Here is a 21071-nt window from a genome sequence, read left to right on the forward strand (position 1 = left end):
CATGAACTCGTCATGATCCATCCACATATCGAAGAATCTAAATGGTTTCTTTATGTTCTGATCATTGCCAATAACCTTTACCACCATAGGAGAATGGTCTGACATACCCGAAGGCAAAAATCTCGCTTCCGATAATGGGAAGTTCAGATTCCACTTCTCATTGACAAGCACTCTATCTAGTTTCCGCATAATCAGATTCTCAGGACATTGGTTCGACCAAGTATAATGCATACCTGAATACCGAAGATCATCTACTTTTGCTTCTCGAATACATGTATCCAATCTGTGCATAATACCAGCCCACGTAGTAGACCCTCCTAACTTGTCCGACTGGTTGCGGATAGCATTAAAGTCACCCATAAGAATCCACGGGGTTGACTCCCATCCATCACTACGACTCACTATATCAGACCATAATGCCTCACGTAAGGAAGCATTATTGTCTCCATAAATAATTGAAGTATTGAAACTGATATTGGTAGCTAATATAGTGACAGAAACATGAATAGCCTGGTCTGACATTCCAAAAACATCCACCTTCACCGTATCAGCATTCCAACAAACCCAAATACGCCCACGACAAGAGAAATCATAATTATATAAGAAGGACCAAGAACGCAAAAGAAGTTGAGAAACATTATCTTTATTCTTGTCTTTAACTCGAGTTTCAACCAGACCAAAAAGAGTTATCCTCTCTTGATGGATGAGCCGACGCAATTCTGAATGCTTTATAGGATCATTCAAACCTCTAATATTCCAACATCCAATAATCATAGGAAAATAGAGAGGAGTACAAACAGCAACACAAAGATTACCTTGACGTGCCTCCTGGAGAGGAGCCAGATTTCTTATTCTTCTTTGAAGAGGCTTTTGAACCCTTTTTCTTTTTCTCTAGAGAGTCTCTAGCCTTAATAGCTAACTGATTAACAGTTTACCTTTCGGTGGAATTCAGAGTTTGAGGGGTTGTCAGGATCGTTGACGTTAACTCCTTATCGGTTTGTTCCCCATCTGTATCACCTCCCATTGCGTCCATATCTTGATCTAAAGCAGTACTTGTAGCCCCTTGCTCCTGTTTCATGTCTTCTCGAAAACTCTTTAAGACAAGAGGAGAGGAAGGATTTTCATCTTCATGACAAGCAGCATTGCGCACATCTGATGCCGCATGATCAATCATATTACAATCAGACATATGTATACCAGATGTTGAACAACCATTCTCATTACAATTACCCACTTTAGATGCCAAGGGAGCATTCTCCCCACTCACAGAACCCTTGTTTCGTTTACCAATTACCTGCCACTGAAACTGATTCTGCTTGTTATCCGCAGATTTAGAGTTCATAGCTCCTAGATTCCTCTTACCCTCTGCCACCACTTTAAGATTATCAATGTTATTAGTGCTCATAGCGTTACACGTCCAAAGACATTGCAATTACTGCACTTCGACGGTATCCATTCGTACTCAGCTGAAATTGTTATGAATAACCCATTTGGACAGCGAAGATCATATTCCTTAACCAACGTCTTCGAAGCATCTATCTCAACGCAAACTCTTGCGTAACTAAGCCTTTTACGCAACAATGTCGTATGATCCGCATGAAGGGGGACTCCAATAGCACTCGCTACACAGCTCAACCCCTTAATAGTCCAATACTCGAGAGGGACATTATACAGCCGAACCCATACCGGAACTCTGGCCAAATCATCTTTCAAAAATTGCATGTTCGGTTGCCAACGTTTAAGCACCAAAGGCCTGTTTGCCATGTGCCATGGGGCTCTTTCCAGCACATTAGTGGCATGATCGACAGAATCAAAATTGAAGATGAAGAAACCATTATCCGAAGACAAAACTTCTGATAGACCGTAGGAGCTCCATATTCTTTTGGCAATAGAATTAACCACGGGATACGATAATTTCTGCCCCACAAAATGACCAACTAGGGTGGATTTCCAAAATTCGCAGCCATCTTCAAACACATCAAGTGGAGGAGCTACTGTCACACGACCATCAGTCATGGTAGGGGGAGCAAAGTGCAGATTACAGACTGAACTAATGCCAAGGGTCTTGCTACCCTCATTGTCATCAACATCAGAACCCTTCAAAGCATTTAAAAAATTCAATTTGGGTCTAAGTTTTAGTTGTTCTTGTTGATGAGACCCTACCTTCACCTCATCAACTTTAGAACCCAACACATGGTTCATTTCTGGAACAATATTAGAAGCTTGGATAGTAGAGTGTTTCTCTATACTAACATCAGAATCAGCTTGAAACTGAGAAATCCTCATCACATGGCTATTCAACATATCTTGCAGTTCTAATCTTAATATATGTCCAGACTTACCTTCTTGATGTGCATTAAGTTTGGAAGAGATTATTACCGGAAAAGTTTTATTTTCTCCCAAAAATGAGTATTTGAGATTGAATGGTAACGGCTTCAAATCAGGTTTTGGTGGTTGAACACTTGAATGTATGGACTTAATTGATCTTGGTGGCAATTCCTCAATTTTTGATCTCCAACTATATGCCTTTGATTCTTCCTGAAAATAAACCATTTGCAAATCATCAGACTCATCACTGGAAGTGATTTGAAATTGATCATGAACTAATTTTTCAGTAAAGTCCACTTCCTGTAAATCATTATCATCTCCAGGTTGCTTGCAAATGTTGAAAATATTCATCTTCAATGTCATATTTCCAAAAGATAGCTTCATCAGTCCATTCCTACAATTTATCAATGCATTAGAAGTTGCAAGAAATGGACGTCCTAAAATAACAGGAAATGAATTACATGCTTGAATAGGTTGTGTGTCCAAGACAATAAAATCCACAGGATAAATGATTTTATCGACTTGTACTAACACATCTTCAATTATTCCTCTAGGCACTTTTACAGATCTATCGACAAGTAAAAGAGTTACAGAAGTTGGTTTTAACTCACCTAGATTGAGACTTTGAAAAACTGAATATGGAAGTAAATTCACACTAGCTCCAAGATCAAGTAAAGCTCTTTCAATTTTATGTTCTCCAATAAAGTATGAAATTGTAGGATAACCGGGGTCTTTATATTTCAAAGCATTGTTGTTTTGAAGAATAACACTTACTTGTTCGGCTAAAAAGGCTTTTTCTTTCACATTCAGTTTTCTCTTCACCTTTTAAAAATTTAGCATAATAAGGTACTTGTTTAATAACATCCAACAAAGGTATATTGATCCTTACCTGCTTGATTGATTTTCCTTTGTTTGGTCATGGCATGAGGAAATGGAAATGCTGGCGAAGAATCAGTCTTTTCTTTAAAATGTTCAGATTCAACCCCTTCCTTACCCTCAGAGATTGACTCATCATCTTTCTCACAAGGTTCAAGAATGGGTTTTTCAATAACCTTACCACTGCGAAGAGTGATGACTGATTTGGCTTGATCTATGTGTTGGCTTCCAGAACTTCTTGCATTTGCATTGTATTGCCCCTTTGGATTTTGCTATGGTTGAGATGGAAACTTACCTTTCTCTTGAAAACTGAGAACAAATGTTAATTTTGCAAGAGTATCTTTAAAATCTGTCATTCTTTGAGCAAGTTAAGTGTTGATTGTCTCCTGCTTTTCAATAAATGCATGCAATGTTTCCTCAAGATTTCTTCTAGGAGGTGGAGCATAAGGAGGTGTATATCCATGAGAATTTTGGAAATTATGGTGTGCTTGAAACGGTGGCTGTGAAGTTTGTGCATTATTGTTATCACTCTTCCAATTGAAATTTGGATGATTTCTCCAACCAGGGTTGTATGTTTGCGAGTATGGGTTATGATTGGGCCTTTGAAAACTGTTTAAAGCATGAGCTTGTTCATGGAGACATTCCTTAAAAAAAGGCAAAGTTGGACATTCCTTAGTTGAATGTTCATTAGTTTCACAGATTTGGCACCAATGTCTTGAACAGATTTTAGTTGACCACTCTTTTTTAATTCTAGTGCCTCGACTTTTCTAGCTAAAGATGCAAACTTGGTTTGGAGGTCATGATCTTCCCTAAGGTTGTACATACCTCCACTAGATGTATGAGGTTGGGTTTTACTTGGTGCCTCATAAATGCCTGTAGTGTCCCAATTTTAAATATTTTTAGCTAACAAGTCTAGGAACTCCATTGCTTCATTAGGGTCTTTATCCTCAAAAGTTCAATTGCACATTAATTCAACCATTTGCCTATCTCTAGGTGTTAACCCTTCATAAAAATATGAAACCAATCTTCATGTTTCAAAACCATGATGAGGGCAAGTATTAAGCAAGTCTCGATATCTATCCCAACATTGGTAAAATGTTTCTCCTAGTTTTTGAATGAAAGTGATGATTTGTCTTTTGAAAGAGTTTGTTATGTGAGATGGAAAAAACTTCTTTAAAAATTATTGTTGCATTTCATCCCAAGCACGAATAGATCCTGGTCTCAAATTTTGTAGCCATGTTTTAACTTTATCTTTTAATGAAAAAGGAAAAAGCTTTAACCTGATGGTGTTCATGCTACAATTTGAGTCATTATACATGTTATAGACCTCCTCAAATTCCCTTAAATGCAAGCATGAATTTTCTAAATCTAAGCCATGAAAAGAAGGTAAAAGTTGAATAATACCTGGCTTAAAATTAAAATGAGATGCATTAGGAGGAAAAACTATGCATGAGGGTGCACTTGTTCTTGTGGAATTCATGTGGTCTCTAAGTGTTCTAACTCGGTTATTCTCATTATTCTCATTATCGAGCGACTGGTTATCTTCTTCGGCTATATTTTCTGAAAATGATGAGGATACCCTACAAAGTCTACCACTTAATGTACGTGACCAAACTCTCATGCGTATATAGGAAGAGAATAAAAGGAAGAAGAAAGCAAAAGAAAAGGAAACAAAACAAAAGAAAAAAAGTTAGATACACGAAAAGTGAAAAGAGAAAATAAAATAAATATTATAATTTATACAAGAATTTACCTCCCCGGCAACGACGCCAAAAACTTGACACAACCAAGAGATTGATGTCTTCTCCCAAGTGCAGGAGTGTCGAAGTAATAAATAACCCGGCAAGACCGAGATCGAACCACAGGGAGGTTAACTATATAAATTATAAATAACAACAACAACAACAACAACAATAATAAGTTAAAGAGAGCTTTGAGATGTGATATTGATGTAAGGATTAAACAAGGATAAAATAATTGTCAAGGTTAGAGGATGCACTAATAGTATTTCAAACAAGTATAGTATAAACTCCTTTTTGTTACTCAACTGGAAACCACACAGAAAGGAGGTTCCAATCGGATTATAAATTGTTAACATGATTACATTAGTTATCTTATTCGAATAATGCTAATACTTGTAAATGTTGTCAGGCATTCATGATTATAACTTATGTTAACAACAAATCAAGCTCCTTTCATAGCACAGGTGTCGGTTATACCATACGGTTGGGCTATGAAAGTGCCAAGTATTTGTTGTACCAAGGGTTATACAACATAAATCTAGATTAACCATTTAACAAGCAAAGTATTAAAAGTGAACAAGATAACAAATATAAAACATGTTAGTATCAAACATTCAGTTTCGTTTGTATTTCGGATAGATTCGCTTACTACTCGCCAATTGGACATCATTTATTGCCAATGTATGCTAAGGTTTGATATACTGACGTAAAAACATTATGAATCAGACCTGAAATTGAAACCCAAAGCAAACGATATGCAATTGACCCCAAACTTAATACGTGATGTTATTAGGACCCCAGTAATACGAGTATCAAATTTGAGCTAATTCCGAGTTGATTTGGTCCAATTTTCCCTTGTTTAGTTCTCTACGGCAGAAACCAATAAACGTCTCTTTGAACGATTTGTTTTCTTTTTTTTTCTTTGTTTTATGCTACTGATATATTTTGGACAGTAACCAAATGAAATAACAAATTTTTTTTTAATATGCTGTAAAATCAAGGAGAAGAAGAAATTTGACACTAAGGAATTTTTGCGGAAACAACAAGAAACGAAAAATACAGAAGGATATAACCTAATTAATGGAGCCAAGCTCTAATACCAAATGATGCGAACCTCGTGATCACGTGGTCACGCAACCCACACGCAAAGACACCAATTCCCGGAAAGCCTTCAGGTTTGATAAGAGTGTGACACAAAGATAACTTGTACCTAGTCACCAGCACTATTGAAAACGGAGACCCCCACCCAACGAATATTGATTCGCAAACGAGAAGTATAAGGATGACGCCACGAAGACAGTTGTTCTTCGATAAGTCATTTTTCCAGTTCTTTAGAGAACCATGGAAGGGAGATTATCTCACCAACACACACACACACACACACACAAAGTGCGGCAAATAAGAAGTTTTATTAATCTGAATTGTGTAACTTACATGTCTGGTTATGCCTTTATTTATACTAAATTTAGACTTAAATAAACCCTAATGGACCCCCCTTAGATGGACTTATATAAGCCCACTTACAATTAACTCAAATAAGTAATAATAACCCAAAGACTAAGAAGAAAATAATAAAAATAATAAAAATCTGAAAATTACTATCCTAAATCAGATTTGTCGCCGTTAAGCAGTATCAAATAGACTAGGAAATCTGATATGAGGGTAGAATTAATTCTGAAGTCTTCTTTCCTTTTTGTAGCTATGATGAATAAGGAATCCTTGTAAGAAAAGGATTCTGAAACATTTTTGAATCTTTACCACACTTGGAAACTATATTGCAGCCCATTAAAGATCCTTGTAGAACTAGGAAATTCTCAAAACAAGCTCCCACATCCTTGTAGGAAAAGAATCATTGCCAAATAGAAAGTCCACAAGTCAAAAGGAAATAAATAACAAAATCCGTACAGTCTCTGTTGACCAATATTGTGGTGGCTTTCCAAACTCCGATTGACTTGAAATGCTAACCCAAGGTACGACAACATGCCAGGAGACTCTTCATTTAATTTCATCTCGATCCAACGGTCAGATTGAGAATTATAATTGTTGCTGTGAAACTGGACTGTTGTGCATTTTACATCAGAATCCGAATCTTATTGTTTTTTTGCCTGATCGTATCATTCCTTCTCTCTTCAAGATGATTCATCCTCAAATCATTAACAAGGATAAGGGACAAAGTTCTGGCCTCTTTTTAAAGTCTTTGGAAAATTAACTCTAATGGACCCCTTATGTGGATTTATATGATGTCCACTCAAAAAACTGACCTAAACCCTAAACTGAAAAGCCCATAACCTGATCCAAACAAACCTTGGATCCTAACTCAAAACAAAGTTTTAATTAAGCCCAAACATGAAAGAAAATAATAAAAATAACTAATTTTTCATTAAATACCACTAGCCCTTTTTTCCTTGTATAGCTGGATGAATAAGGAATCCTTATAAGAAAAGGATTCTGAAACATTAATGAATCTTTGCCACACTTGGAGATTATATTGCAGCTCATTAAAGATCCTTATGGAACTAGAAAATTCCCAAAACTAGCTGCCACATCCATGTAGGAAAAGAATCCTAACCAAATAGAAAGTCCACAACTCAAAAGAAAGTAAATAACAAAATTTATACAGCCTCTGTTAACTAGTATTTCCATGCCTTCTCGAACTTCAATTGACTTGAAATTTTAACCCAAGACAGGAAACTATGTCTGGAGAGTCCATGTAAACTTTGATCCTGATCCAACGGTCGGATTGCGAATTATGACTGTTGCCGTAAACCTAAATTGTTGCGTATTTTACGTTAAAATCTGAATCTGACCTCGCTTGGGTCGTATCACAAGGCTGAACCGTATCATAACAGCCCTTCTCTTTCATCTATCATCATTGCGAAATTTTTGCTCTATTTCTGAAGCTTCCTGCGCATCGACTAATGCCGTTAACACATCAAGTTCTTGCTGCATCTCCCCTAGAATACGGTATAAACTCTTGGTTTTTTTTTTAGAACACTAATCTTTTTATTTATCTGCCTTTGATACCGCCTCTCCTTTTGAATCCTCCTCTTCTTTTGCCATAATACCTTGTTAGAATACATGAAATCCTGATTGTAATACTCCCTTTACATTTTTTTATATCAAAACTTAAAATGAAAGCTAATGACAATAAAGAAAGTAAGAAGATACTGAAGACTGAAAACTGACCCAAAATTACATGGACTTTCAAATGATGAACATAACAAACCCCTTTAGACCCAAAAAGGACCCTAAAATTCTGAATTGATTTGATATATGGACGCGAAACTATAACGAATCAGCCCCTTTAAAACCTGAATTTGGAACCTAAGCCAAACGATGTCCAAATGAGTTGAAAATTGATATATTGTGCGATTTCACCCTAAATTACCAGAATATCAATTTTGACATAATTACAATATGGTTTGATAAATGGAAGCAAAACAGAAGCGAAATAGACCCCTTTGTCCTAAATAACGTTTTTTAGTTTTTTTTACTCTAAAAAAAAAATTCCTGATAGAAAGACTAATATGACACCTTTTTTTTTTAATTCCAAAGGACTCAATTCAATGCAATTAATCAAGAATAACGTAAGAAGAAGACAATCTGACCGAAACTAATTTGAAACAAGATCAAACCCGAAACAAAGACAACACAAAGAAAAATTGATGCAGAAGATAATAAAAACAAAAATACAAGAAACAAAAGGATAACCTGATTAGTGGAGCCAAGCTCTGATGCCAAATTGATGCGTGATCATGAGGTTCGCATCAAAGGGTTTTAGTATAACTAAAAGCTATGAACTTACAGTTAAGTATAGGACCGAAAAGGTTCATAATAGCTCGGATTAAGATTCGATTGATATTACGGGATAAAGTTCTAGAGACTTAGAAATTGGATGAGGAAATAAAAAAAGGTTAAGGAAAAGGTGAATAAAGGAATTGAAACACCTTTTCAAATTTTAAATAATGGGTAGTGGAAATAGGCACGAGAGTTTACTTGTCGGAGATAAAGCCCTCAAATAGGAGATACTAAGGGAAGCTCATGAATCTAGATTTGCGACACACTCAGGAAGTACCAAGATGTATAGGGATTTAAAGGATTACTATTGGTGGCTTTGCATGAAAAGAGATATATAGCTAAATTTGTGGCAAACTACAAAATTTACCGACAAGTAAAAATGGAATATCAAAAACCCGTGGGGAAACCACAACCGTTATCAATTCTGAAATGGAAATGGGAAGACACCACTATGCGTTTTGTGTTGGGATTACCCAGAGGTAAAAAGGATAATGATGCTATATGGGTGATTGTGGATAGACTGATCAGGAAATATGCCTCGTTTATACCTATGAAAATGATGGATTTGGTGAATAAACTAGTCAGGTATATATGTAAATGAAGTGATTAGATTGCGTGGTGTGCTAGTGTCAATAGTATCAGATCAGGATCTAAGGTTCACATCGAGATTATGGCCAAGTCTACAATAGGCTTTCGGAACTAAAGTGAACACGAGTACTGCATTTCATCCTCAAATAGATGGTCAGTTTGAAAGGACCATCCAGACACTTGAAGATCTTTTTAGGACATGTGTAGTAGAATTCAAAGGAAACTAGGAGGATATTTAACCACTGGTAGAATTCATGTACAATTATAGTTATCAAACTACTATTGGTACAGTCCCATATGAAGTGTTGTATGGGAGAAAATGTCATACCCTTATCTATTGGGTTGAAATGGGTGAAAGGAAACTGCTGGGATCAAAAATGGTATAGATGACTACCGATAAAGTGAGGATAATTAGAGAGAGGATGAAGGAAGCTCAAGACGGATAAAAAAATTGTGCATATAATCGAAGAAGGCCTTTGGAATTTCAAGTGGAGGATAAGGTATTCTTGAAAGTGGTGCCTTGGAACTTGTAGAACTAGAAAATTCTCAAAACAAGCTATCACATTCTTTTAGAAAAAGGATCCTTACCAAATAGGAAGTCCACAGGTAAAAAGAAAGTAAATAACAAAATTCATATAGCCTGTTCTAACCTATATTGCAAGTCTTTTCCGAACTCGGATTCACTTGAACATTTACCCCAACTTAGGTAAATACCTTAGGAATCGTCTGGAAACGTTTCAGCTCAATCCAACGGTTGGATTTGGAGTTATGCTCAATAGCGTAAAACTGGATGGTAGAAAATTTTACGCCAAATTCGAATCTGACATTGCTTGAGTTGTATCACAACGCTGAACTGTATCATTTCCTCCCTCTTCAAGAAGATTCGCCCTCGAATCTTTAATAGGATTAGTAGCGACTTCATTAGCCTCTTGTTTAGGCCTTCGAAATTCCCTTATTGCTAACACCTTTCTCCAACAACACTATATGAAAGTAGTGACAGACAATAATTTCAAATAAGCCTTCGAAATTCCCTTGTTGCTAACACCTTTCTCCAATAACATTATACTAACCACTTGCGTATATACTTTTGAATGATAACAACAATAGCTCTCCTTCGTCTTTCATTGTTTTGGTGTTGTACCTTCTGTTAGAGTACAGTGATGATAAGTGTAAACATGATTACTAAGTTTGTTAGTTGGTTAGCCGTTAGTCAATCAGTTAGTTAGTTAGCAAAGTTAGTTACATGCAGTTAAGTTGTTACAGCTGCATGTATATATATAACTAACTAACTAAAGCTGGTATTTAGAATTGAATAATAGAAAACAAAGAATATAACGAGAGTTCTCATTTTCTCTTCTCTCTCAATCAGTTTCTCTGCATTTACAACAACATATAACGTTAACATGGTATCAGAGCTCTTAGCTCACGCTTGAAGATCTTCTCTGATTGCTTCCGCATGCTCTCTGCTTCTTCTTCTTCACATTCTACTCTCTCTGGTTGATAATCTGATAATCTTTCAATGGTGACTGCCTCACAACTTCAACTTCTGCAATCTCCAATCACAGCTCTCATTTCTTCTATTCCTACATCGGTTAATGTCAAGCTGGATGATTCAAATTACCTCAATTGGAATTTTCATATGCAACTCTTGCTTGAAAGCAATGGCATTATGGGGTATGTTGATGGATCAACTCACTGTCCACCTCAACTCAGCTCAACTTCATGCGAATCTAGCATCACTTCTTCTCAAAATGATGAATTCATAGTCTGGAAAATGCATGACCGAGCCATCATGCAATTGATCACTTCTACATTATCACCTATTGCTATGTCTTGTGCAATTGGTAGCACTAGCTCCAAGGATTTATGGAATCGACTGAAGGAACAGTTTTCAACTGTATCTAGAACCAGCATTTTTCAAATGAAATCTAATCTACAAACAATCAAGAAAGGAGCAGATTCGGTTTCACAGTATCTTCATCGCATTAAAGAAGCTAGGGACTATCTCTCTGCTGCTGGTGTTTACTTTGCTGATGAAGATATAGTCATTCTGGCTTTAAATGGCTTGCCTACTGAGTATAACACATTCAGATGTGTTATAAGGGGACGTGAGAGTGTGATTTCCCTACATGAGTTTCGCTCACAGTTGCTTGCAGAGGAAGTGATTGTAGAAGCATCAGCTCATTCTCCTTTGCTGACAGCAATGGCTGCAACTACAGGTTTTCCTGTGAATCATAGCTCATCTTCGATTATTAATAGAGGATTTAAGCCTTATAGTGGGAACAGAAACACTAGTAGAGGTCGGTTTAATCAAGGAAACAGACACTTTCACCCTAGACCAGTGTTTTCTTCTATGACACATGAACGCCCACACTCTAATCCTGGAGTTCTTGGACCTTCCCCTAATCAACAGTTTCACAGTCACTCTGCATCTATGATGCACATCTGCTAATTATGCAATACTGAGGGTCATACTGCTCCGTTTTGTGATGCTTCTTCTTATCAAAAACAAAAATGTCATATCTGTGGCCGCCTTAATCACACTACCTGGTTTTGCTTCTATAATGACAAAGGACCAAACTATATTGGCATGCATTCTACTGCTTATTCCTCTTAGCAGCCTTATCCTACACAATCACTAGCTATGCAACAATCCTCATATCGAGCTCCTTCACCTTATCCCTCATTCTCATCTGCTCAGTTTCCAGACTCGCAGCCTACCATGCAAGCCATGCACACTATGCTCCACCCTGCACCTCCAGCATCCAATTCTTCCGGATCATCTCAAGTATGGCTTACTGATTCTGGTGCAACAAATCATATGACAGCTGATTTGAATAATCTGACATTGGCCTCACCATATCCAACAGCTGACACAATTCATATTGCCAATGGTGAAGGTTTGACAGTGTCTCATGTTGGTCAGTCTATCATCAATTCTTCTATGTCTTCATTCAAGTTGGATTCTGTGTTACTTGTTCCTCAATTAACTCAGAATCTATTGTCAGTCCATCGGCTCTGCCTTGATAATAATTGCTGGCTTATTTTTGATGCATATTGCTTTTGGATTCAGGACAAAGCCACAAGGAGGATTCTTTACAGAGGCTTGTGCAGTAATGGCCTGTATCCTATCCATGCATCTTCATCCTCATCTTTCACTCAGCCTTCTCCAGCTCAGGCATTTCTTGGCCAACTTGTTTAGTCCAATCTATGGCACCATAGGTTAGGACATCCCACAAATTCTGTTGTCTCCCTCATGCTGAATAAAGCTCATATTCCTGTTCCCAAAACTTCTTCCCCGATAATGTGCCATCCATGTCTTGCAGGGAAAGTTAGGAAATTACCCTTTCCTCAGCATCATCACAAATTCAATTCTCCTTTTGCTACTATCCATACTGATTTGTGGGGACCTGCACCATGTCTCTCAGTGGATGGTTATAGATATTATACCATCTTTGTTGATGAATGTACACGTTTTTGCTGGTTGTTTCCCCTAGTCAATAAGTCTGATTTGTTCTCTACGTTTGCTGCGTTCTATAACCTTCTTGTTACACAATATTCTGCTACTGTTAAAATTCTGCAGTCTGATGGGGGGGAATATACCTGCAATCGTTTACAATAATTTCTTCTTGACAAAGGCATTACTCATCACCTCTCTTGTCCACACACCCCTAAACAAAATGGGGAGGCTGAGAGGAAACATAGACATATTATGGAAACCACAATCACTCTATTGCACACAGCCAAACTCCCATCTCAATTTTGGTCTTATGCATGTTTAACAGCTACATATCTCATCAACCGTATGCCAACTCCTATCCTTCTTCACAAATCTCCTTTTGAGTTGTTATTTGGGTCTTCTCCAGAGCTTAATCACCTTAGGATATTTGGGTATGCATGTTTTCCTCTTCTTCATCCTTATAATCATAACAAACTGCAACCCAAAACTTCCAAGTGTGTGTTTCTTGGTTACAGCAACAAATACAAAGGTTATTTGTGCTTTCATGTGCCTACTCTGCGGTTGTATGTTTCAAGACATGTTATATTTGATGAGACACAATTTCCATATCCTGAATCCTCACCATCCTTGCTCACGACTCAGTCCTCCCCATCCTCTGCTTCCTCCACATGTCCTGTGCTTCTTGTTAATACCGAGAACACAGTTATTACTTCCAGCCCTGTTTCCCCTTCCCACCACACACCTAGTGTATCTACAGTCTCTCCTATTTCTCAGTCCATTACTGCTTCCATTCAAGCTTCTTCTCCTCCTCTTGTGGCGCCTGATATCAGTATCAGTTCTACTACTTTTAATCCTGACAACTTGCAAGTGGTTCTGTCCATTCCTTCTCTCAATTTGCATCCCATGCAAACCAGAAGCAAAAGTGGCATTACTAAACAGAAGGCTTTCTTAGCCAGCATTCAGGACTCTAGCATGGTTGATATGTCTTTAACAGAGCCAACAACTTACAAATCTGCCATCAAAGCTCCTATATGGTTACAGGCCATGCAAGATGAAATTACTGCATTACATACTCAAGGCACCTGGAGTCTTGTTCCATTACCAGCAAAGAGGAACTTGGTGGGGTGCAAGTGGATTTTCAAGATCAAACGTCATTCGGATGGTTCAATTGGTAGACACAAAGCACGGTTGGTTGCTCAAGGGTTTAGCTAGGAACCTGGCTTGGATTATGGGGACACCTTTAGTCCTGTGGTGAAACCTGCCACCATTCAACTAGTTCTTGCACTGGCTGCTCATTTCAATTGGCCTCTCAGACAATTAGATGTCAAAAATGCATTCCTGCATGACATTCTTCAAGAAGAGGTTTACATGTCCTAGCCTCCTGGCTTTGAAGATTCAGTTCATCCTCATCATGTGTGCAAACTGCATAAATCCCTCTATGGATTAAAACAGGCACCTCGGGCCTGGAATGCATGTTTTACTCAGTTTCTGCCTTTCTTGGGGTTTGCCACAACCTATTCTGATTCATCCTTGTTTGTCAAGCATGTTGGTTCTCAGATTGTGGTCCTGCTCCTCTATGTGGATGATATTATCCTTACAGGGAGTGCGTCGCGTCTGCTGCCATTCTGCAGGTTATCCAAGCTCTCTCCACTGAATTTGATATCACAGATTTAGGCTCTCTTCATTTTTTCCTGGGGATACAGATCACTCACACCTCTACTGGTTTGTTCCTTTCACAATCTAAATATGTTGAGGATTTGCTGCTTAAATCTGAGATGGTTGATGCTAAACCATGTGATACTCCATGTCTTCCTTATCATCGCCTACTTAAAGAAGATGGGGCACCGTATCCTAATCCTACTGTATATCGCAGCATTGTAGGAGCTCTGCAATACTTAACCTTCACACGACCTGACATTGCGTTCTCTGTGCATCAAGTCTGCCAATTTATACAGAATCCAATGGTGTCTCATTTCACTGCTGTGAAACGAATTTTACGCTACCTTAAAGGCACACTGCATGTTGGTATTTCTTACACTAAAGGAGATTTGCAACTCAAGGCATTTAGTGATGCTGACTGGGCAGGGGATCCTAATGACAGACGCTCCACTACTGGCTTGGTAATCTTTTTGGGCGACAATCCTATATCATGGTCTTCCAAGAAGCAACAAACTGTGTCCAGATCATCAACAGAGGCTGAATATCGAGCCTTATCTTTTACTACCGCTGAAGTGGACTGGCTCAAGCAGTTATTAGCTTTTCTGCATGTTTCATTGCCTCATATTCCTGTTCTTTTCTGTGATAATCTCTCTGCTATTGATCTATCCTTTAATCCTGTTCAGCATCAACGAACCAAACACATTGAGGTCGATGTGCATTTTGTTCGTGAACGGGTTTCTCAGAAGTAATTGTCAGTTCAATTTGTTTCCTCACAGGAACAGTTTGCTGATATTCTAACGAAGGGGTTAAGTGCTCCTCTCTTTCGCACTCATTGCTGCAATCTCAGACTTAGTTCTCCACCCGCCTGATCTTGAGGGGGGATGTTAGAGTACAGTGATGATAAGTGTAAACATGATTACTAAGTTTGTTAGTTGGTTAGCCGTTAGTCAATTAGTTAGTTAGTTAGCAAAGTTAGTTACATGCAGTTAAGTTGTTACAGCTGCATGTATATATATAACTAACTAACTAAAGCTGGTATTTAGAATTGAATAATAGAAAACAAAGAATATAACGAGAGTTCTCATTTTCTCTTCTCTCTCAATCAGTTTCTCTGCATTTACAACAACATATACACGTTAACACCTTCTTTTTTCATGAAGCTTGAAGATCATAGAATAACCTTCTACACTTATCAACTTTTTGTTCTAAAACCCCCAAACCATGGCTTAGTTTTTTGCATCCTTGAGCTAGAATCCTCCTTTGTTCCCTCTCCCTTGCTAAATACATAACACAGATAGGAAAAATTGAAGAAGACAAAGACGCTACAAGAATAGAGTTTAGGACGGGAGGAACACTGATTTAGACTCGAAATTACAAATCTGACTTTTATTTGGACCAGAACTGATGTAAAACAAACAAGTGCGAAAGTGATGAAAATAACCCAAACAGCAGCCCCATATCCCAAATACGATGATAATATGCTGGAAGGAACAAAATCAACAGAAACAAAACAACTTTTGAAAGATAACGCAAAACAGACCTGTTACGGCAAGACAAAACCTGATTCTGGAACCTAAAGTAGACATTATCCAAATGATCTCGAATTTAATCTGGAACCTAAAGTAGACACTATCCAAATGATCTCGAATTTAATCTATAGTATTTAGATACTATGAAAACAATAAATCTCAGTTTATAGGTCGTTCTATTAGGTCTAGGTACCCAAACCCCTTGTATGATCAATTTGCGACAGAATTGAACCTCCAATTAAAATCTTAAGAAAACAATATCCAAAGAATCCTAAATTTAATATATGGTTCAATCTCACCCCCAATACATAGAATATGAATTTTTAAGTATTTCTAAAATGGTTTTCTTATGGTTCATTAAGAATAGTGTTTCCGCGGCAAAATTGAACCTCAAATTAAAACCTTAAGAAAACAATATAAAAACAAGCCCAAATTTTATACATGTTGCGATCTCACCCTAAATAGATAAAATATGAAGTTTCAATTGATTCTGAGGTGATACGCTTATAGTGCACTAAGAGTTGTATTTCTTCGGCAAAATTGAACCTCTAATTAAAATCTCAAGCAAACGATATGAGAATAAGCCCAAATTTGATATATAATGCAATATCACCCCCAATAAATAGAATATGAAGTTTTAATTGATTCTGAGTTGGTTAGCTTATGGTTCACTAAGAGTTGTGTTTTTGTGGCAAAATTGAATCATCCTTAAAATTTCATCTAATCTACCAACTGATGCAAACCTCTTGAACACGCGGTCATACAACCCACACGCAAAGATACCAATTCCTGAAAAGCCAAGTAAATCAGGTTTGATAGAAGTGTGAAACAAAGATAACTTGTACCTAGGCACCAACACTATTGAAAATGGAAACCCCTACCCAACGAATATTGATTCACGAACGAGAAGTATAAGGAAGGGAGGTTGTCCCATCAACACGCACACACAAAGTGCGGCAAAGAGGAAGTTTTATTAATTTGAATTGTCTACCTTACATATATGATTATGCTTTTATTTATACTGACTCAAGGCTGAAACAAACCCTAATGGACCCCCCTTAGGTGGACTTATATGAAACCCACTTACAATTGACCTAAATAAGTAATAATAACCCAAAGACTAAGAAGAAAATAATAAAAATTTCAAAAATTATTATCCTAGATATGCTAGAGTCAGATTTGTCACCCTTAAGATGCCTCAAATAGACTAGGAAATCTGATGTGAAAGTAGAATTAATTATGAAGTCTTCTTTCCTTGTCGTAGCTAGGATGGAAGATATGCTAGAATCAGATTTATCAACCTTAAGATGCCTCGAATACACTAGGAAATCTAATGTGAATGTAGAATTAATTATAAAGTCTTCTTTCCTTGTTGTAGCTGGATGAATAAGGAATCCATGTAAGAAAAGTATTCTGAAACATTTATGAATCTTTTCCACACTTGGAAACTATTTTGCAACCCATTAAAGATCCTTGTAGACCTAGGAGATTCCCAAAACAAGCTGCCATATTCTTGTAGGAAAAGAATCCAAACCAAATAGAAAGTCCACAAGTCAAAAGAAAGTAAATAACAAAATTCGTACAGTCTTTGTTGACCAATATTGCATTTCCTTCTCGAACTCCAATTGACCTAAACTCTTAACCCAAGGTAGGACATGTAAAATTTTAGCCTGAACCAACGGTCGGATTGAGAATTATAACTATTGTCGTGAAATTGGACAGTTGTGCATTTTAACGTCATAATCCGAATTTAATTTTTTTTTCATTGCCTAGATCATATCATAGTTTTTCTGTGTTTGCATCGTTCATCTTCTTGTTCTCTATGTCCGCGTCATCTAAGAAAAAAAACAGGGTTATATGTCATTTTGTTATTATCTCTAATCATATCAGTAGCATAAATATAAAAAAAAGAAGAGAAAATGATGCGAACCCTAGCGGAATTTAATGAAATTCGCGACCCCAAGATCAATCTAATCCAAGTTTGTTGAGATTTGAATGAGCTTATCACAATGAAAAACTTGCTCCAAGGCGACAAGACTATAAACCAACTCAATCACGGCGCCTACACCTGGAGACGAGCAAAGGAAGTATAAATTCATAACAAATAATAGTTAGTTCTTTGAAGAGTTGAAAGTTTAATCAAGAACCAAGATTGAGTAACTAAGAAGTCAAATACAATGCTGAAAATATCATCAAAAGTCTGCCCTAAAATTATTCCTAAAGAGTATTTAGGCCCCGTTTGTTTGCTGGAAAGTAGTTTCCTTTTAGAAAGTGAATTCCGGGAAAGTATTTTCCGATGTTTGGTAGTGTAATGAAAAATAAGTTGGAAAACACTTTCCAGTGTTTGGTTATGTTATGGAAAATGAGCTGGAAAATAACTTATTAATGTTTTATTTTTTTCAAGTTTATTAAAATAATGAGAAACAAATCTTACAAATTAAAAAGTTGAATGAGAATGAAATTAAAAAAATATATATAATTTTATAAATTATCTCAGATAAAATAAATAATAATCAAAATAATAGAGATCAAATAAAAAATAAAAAAATTGAAAGATGAAGAAATTAAAATAATAATAATTAATATTTCATAAATTATTTCAGATAAAATAAGTAACAATCAAAAGAATGAGGACCAAATTTGATAGATAAAAAATTTCAATAAAAAAATGATAAGGAAAAAGCAAATAGCAATTATAAAAATAAGGACCAAAGTTAATATAAAAATTAAATTTTAAGAGATGAAATTAAAAAATAAATATTCAAAACAAAATATATATAGCAATCAAAAGTTTGAGGATCAAATTTGATACAATTAGCAAATAATGACATTTCTAAATTTTTCACAACTTCCGGAAAGTGTTTTCTGCCCAAATTTTCCAGGAAAACACTTTCCTGAAAACCAAACCAAATTTTCCTTTGACTGGAAAGTGTTTTCCGTTGACCAACTTTCCTAATGGCAAACAAACACATGAAAGTTTGGAAAGTGTTTTCCCGGAAATCACTTTCCGAAAAATAAACACAGCCAAAAGGGAAAACACTTTCCTGGAAACCACGTCAAATTTTCCGTTGACCGAAAAGTGTTTTCCGTTGACCGAAAAGTGTTTTCCGTTGACCACCTTTCCTAATGGCAAACAAACACAGGAAAGTTTGGAAAGTGGTTTCCCGGAAACTACTTTACGGGAAACAAACATGGCCTTAAACTCCAAGTCAAAACCCTAGTTTTCCTAATGGGTCTCACAGAAGCCCAATTTAAATAATAATCAACCCAAGCTAAAATAGCCCAAACAAATTAAAATAAACAAGTCTAAGACCCAAATAAAATTCTCCTCTCAAAATAAATAAAGTCTGATAGCCCAACTAATTAAATAAGACAAGTTCGTTGTTTCCGCATTTTGTCTGGCAGCAGCAAAAGCCCAACTTAAACTGGATGGTTCTCTCTTGTATTAATGAATTAGAAGGCGTGCTATATACCGTTGTAAAGGTATGGAAGTTTAGTTTCCAGCCCAACTGGAATTACATCAAAATTCGATATGTAACTCCAGTTTGACCAAACGAGTAACGAAAGGTCAAACTGTTTGAATCTAGTCTTCTTCTCCCAATCCTTGTTCATCATATTAATCAAGGCTTGCTCTTTATTATTACAAATCCTCTTGAAGTCCACTTTATCCAATATATCTTGAAGAACTCTATTGAAAGCTTCTTTGAACTTCTTAGCCCTAAGCCTAGTAACTGGACCAACTAAAACCTCCAATAGATCCCTGATGGTTGGATCGCATCAGAAAGATTAGTTGAAATTTGAAGGATGATTCAATTTTGCTGGAGAAACACAACTCTTAGTGAACCATAAGCAAACCACCTCAGAATCAATTGAAACTTCATATTTTGTCTATTGGGGGTAAGATCTCATCATATCAAATGTAGGCTTATTTTAATATTGCACCTCAAGCTTATTCTTATATGTTTGGTTATGCCTTTATTTATAATAACTCTAGACTAAAAGAAACCATAATGGACCCCCCCTTATGTGGTCCACTTATATGAGGTCCACTTATAATTGACCCAAATAATATAAATAAACCTTAAAGTAAGAAGAAAATAATAATAACAATAAAAAATCTTAATTTAATATTCTAAATATGATAGGATCAAATTTGCTACCCTTTAGAAGTTTCATATAAGTTAGGAGAATCAAATCTGAAGATAAAATTAATTTTGAAGTCTTCTTTCCTTGTTGTAGCTAGGATAAATAAGGAATCCTTGTAAGAAAAGAATTATGAAATATTTATGAATCCTTGCCACACTTGAAAACTATGTTACAACCCATTAAAGATCCTTAAAATAAACTATAAATAGATAATAGCTAAACTAATTAAAACAAGACTAAAGTCGAATTTTATAATATGCTGCCAAAATCAAAGTCCAACTTTAAATGAATAGTTCTTCCTTGTCTTGACAAATTGAAAGGTCTACGATATATCGCTAGAAATATATGAATGTCTACTTTTCAATGCAACTAGAATCATATCAATTTTTTTTTTTTTAGTTCCAGTTATGACTAAAACAGTAATGAAATGTCAAAACTGGCAAATTTGAATTTTCTTATTCTAATCTTTTTGTAATGTCTAGATACTCTTTTATAAGTATTTCTTAAACATGAATCAAATTAATCAGGCTTCTTTATTCTTTGATATCCTCTCGAAGTCCATCTTAACTCATATATCTTGAAGAAGTCCATTAATTACCTCTTTGAATCTTTTTGCTCTAAGTCTTGTGACTAGACCTAATGGAACCTCTAATGAATCTCTTGGTGTTGAGGTTAGGATTGCATCAATAACTATCAATTAGACAATTTAATTGGGATGAAATTTTACCTAGTGTTTCTAGACATATTATTCTACATGGGGTTAAAATTTTATGTCAATCAGAGTTTAAGAATGAATCACAATATAGGTCAGAAGGTTCAAAGTGGATTTTGTTATTTGTTGCCTTTTGACTTGTGGAATTTTTATTTTAAGGACTCTTTTCTCAATGATACAAGGATGGTCAACAACTTATTTTACGAGTTTTCTAGTTCTACAAGGATCTTTAA

The sequence above is a fragment of the Populus trichocarpa genome, chromosome 10 (genome assembly GCF_000002775.5).
Source record: "Populus trichocarpa isolate Nisqually-1 chromosome 10, P.trichocarpa_v4.1, whole genome shotgun sequence".
Lineage (NCBI taxonomy): Eukaryota > Viridiplantae > Streptophyta > Magnoliopsida > Malpighiales > Salicaceae > Populus > Populus trichocarpa.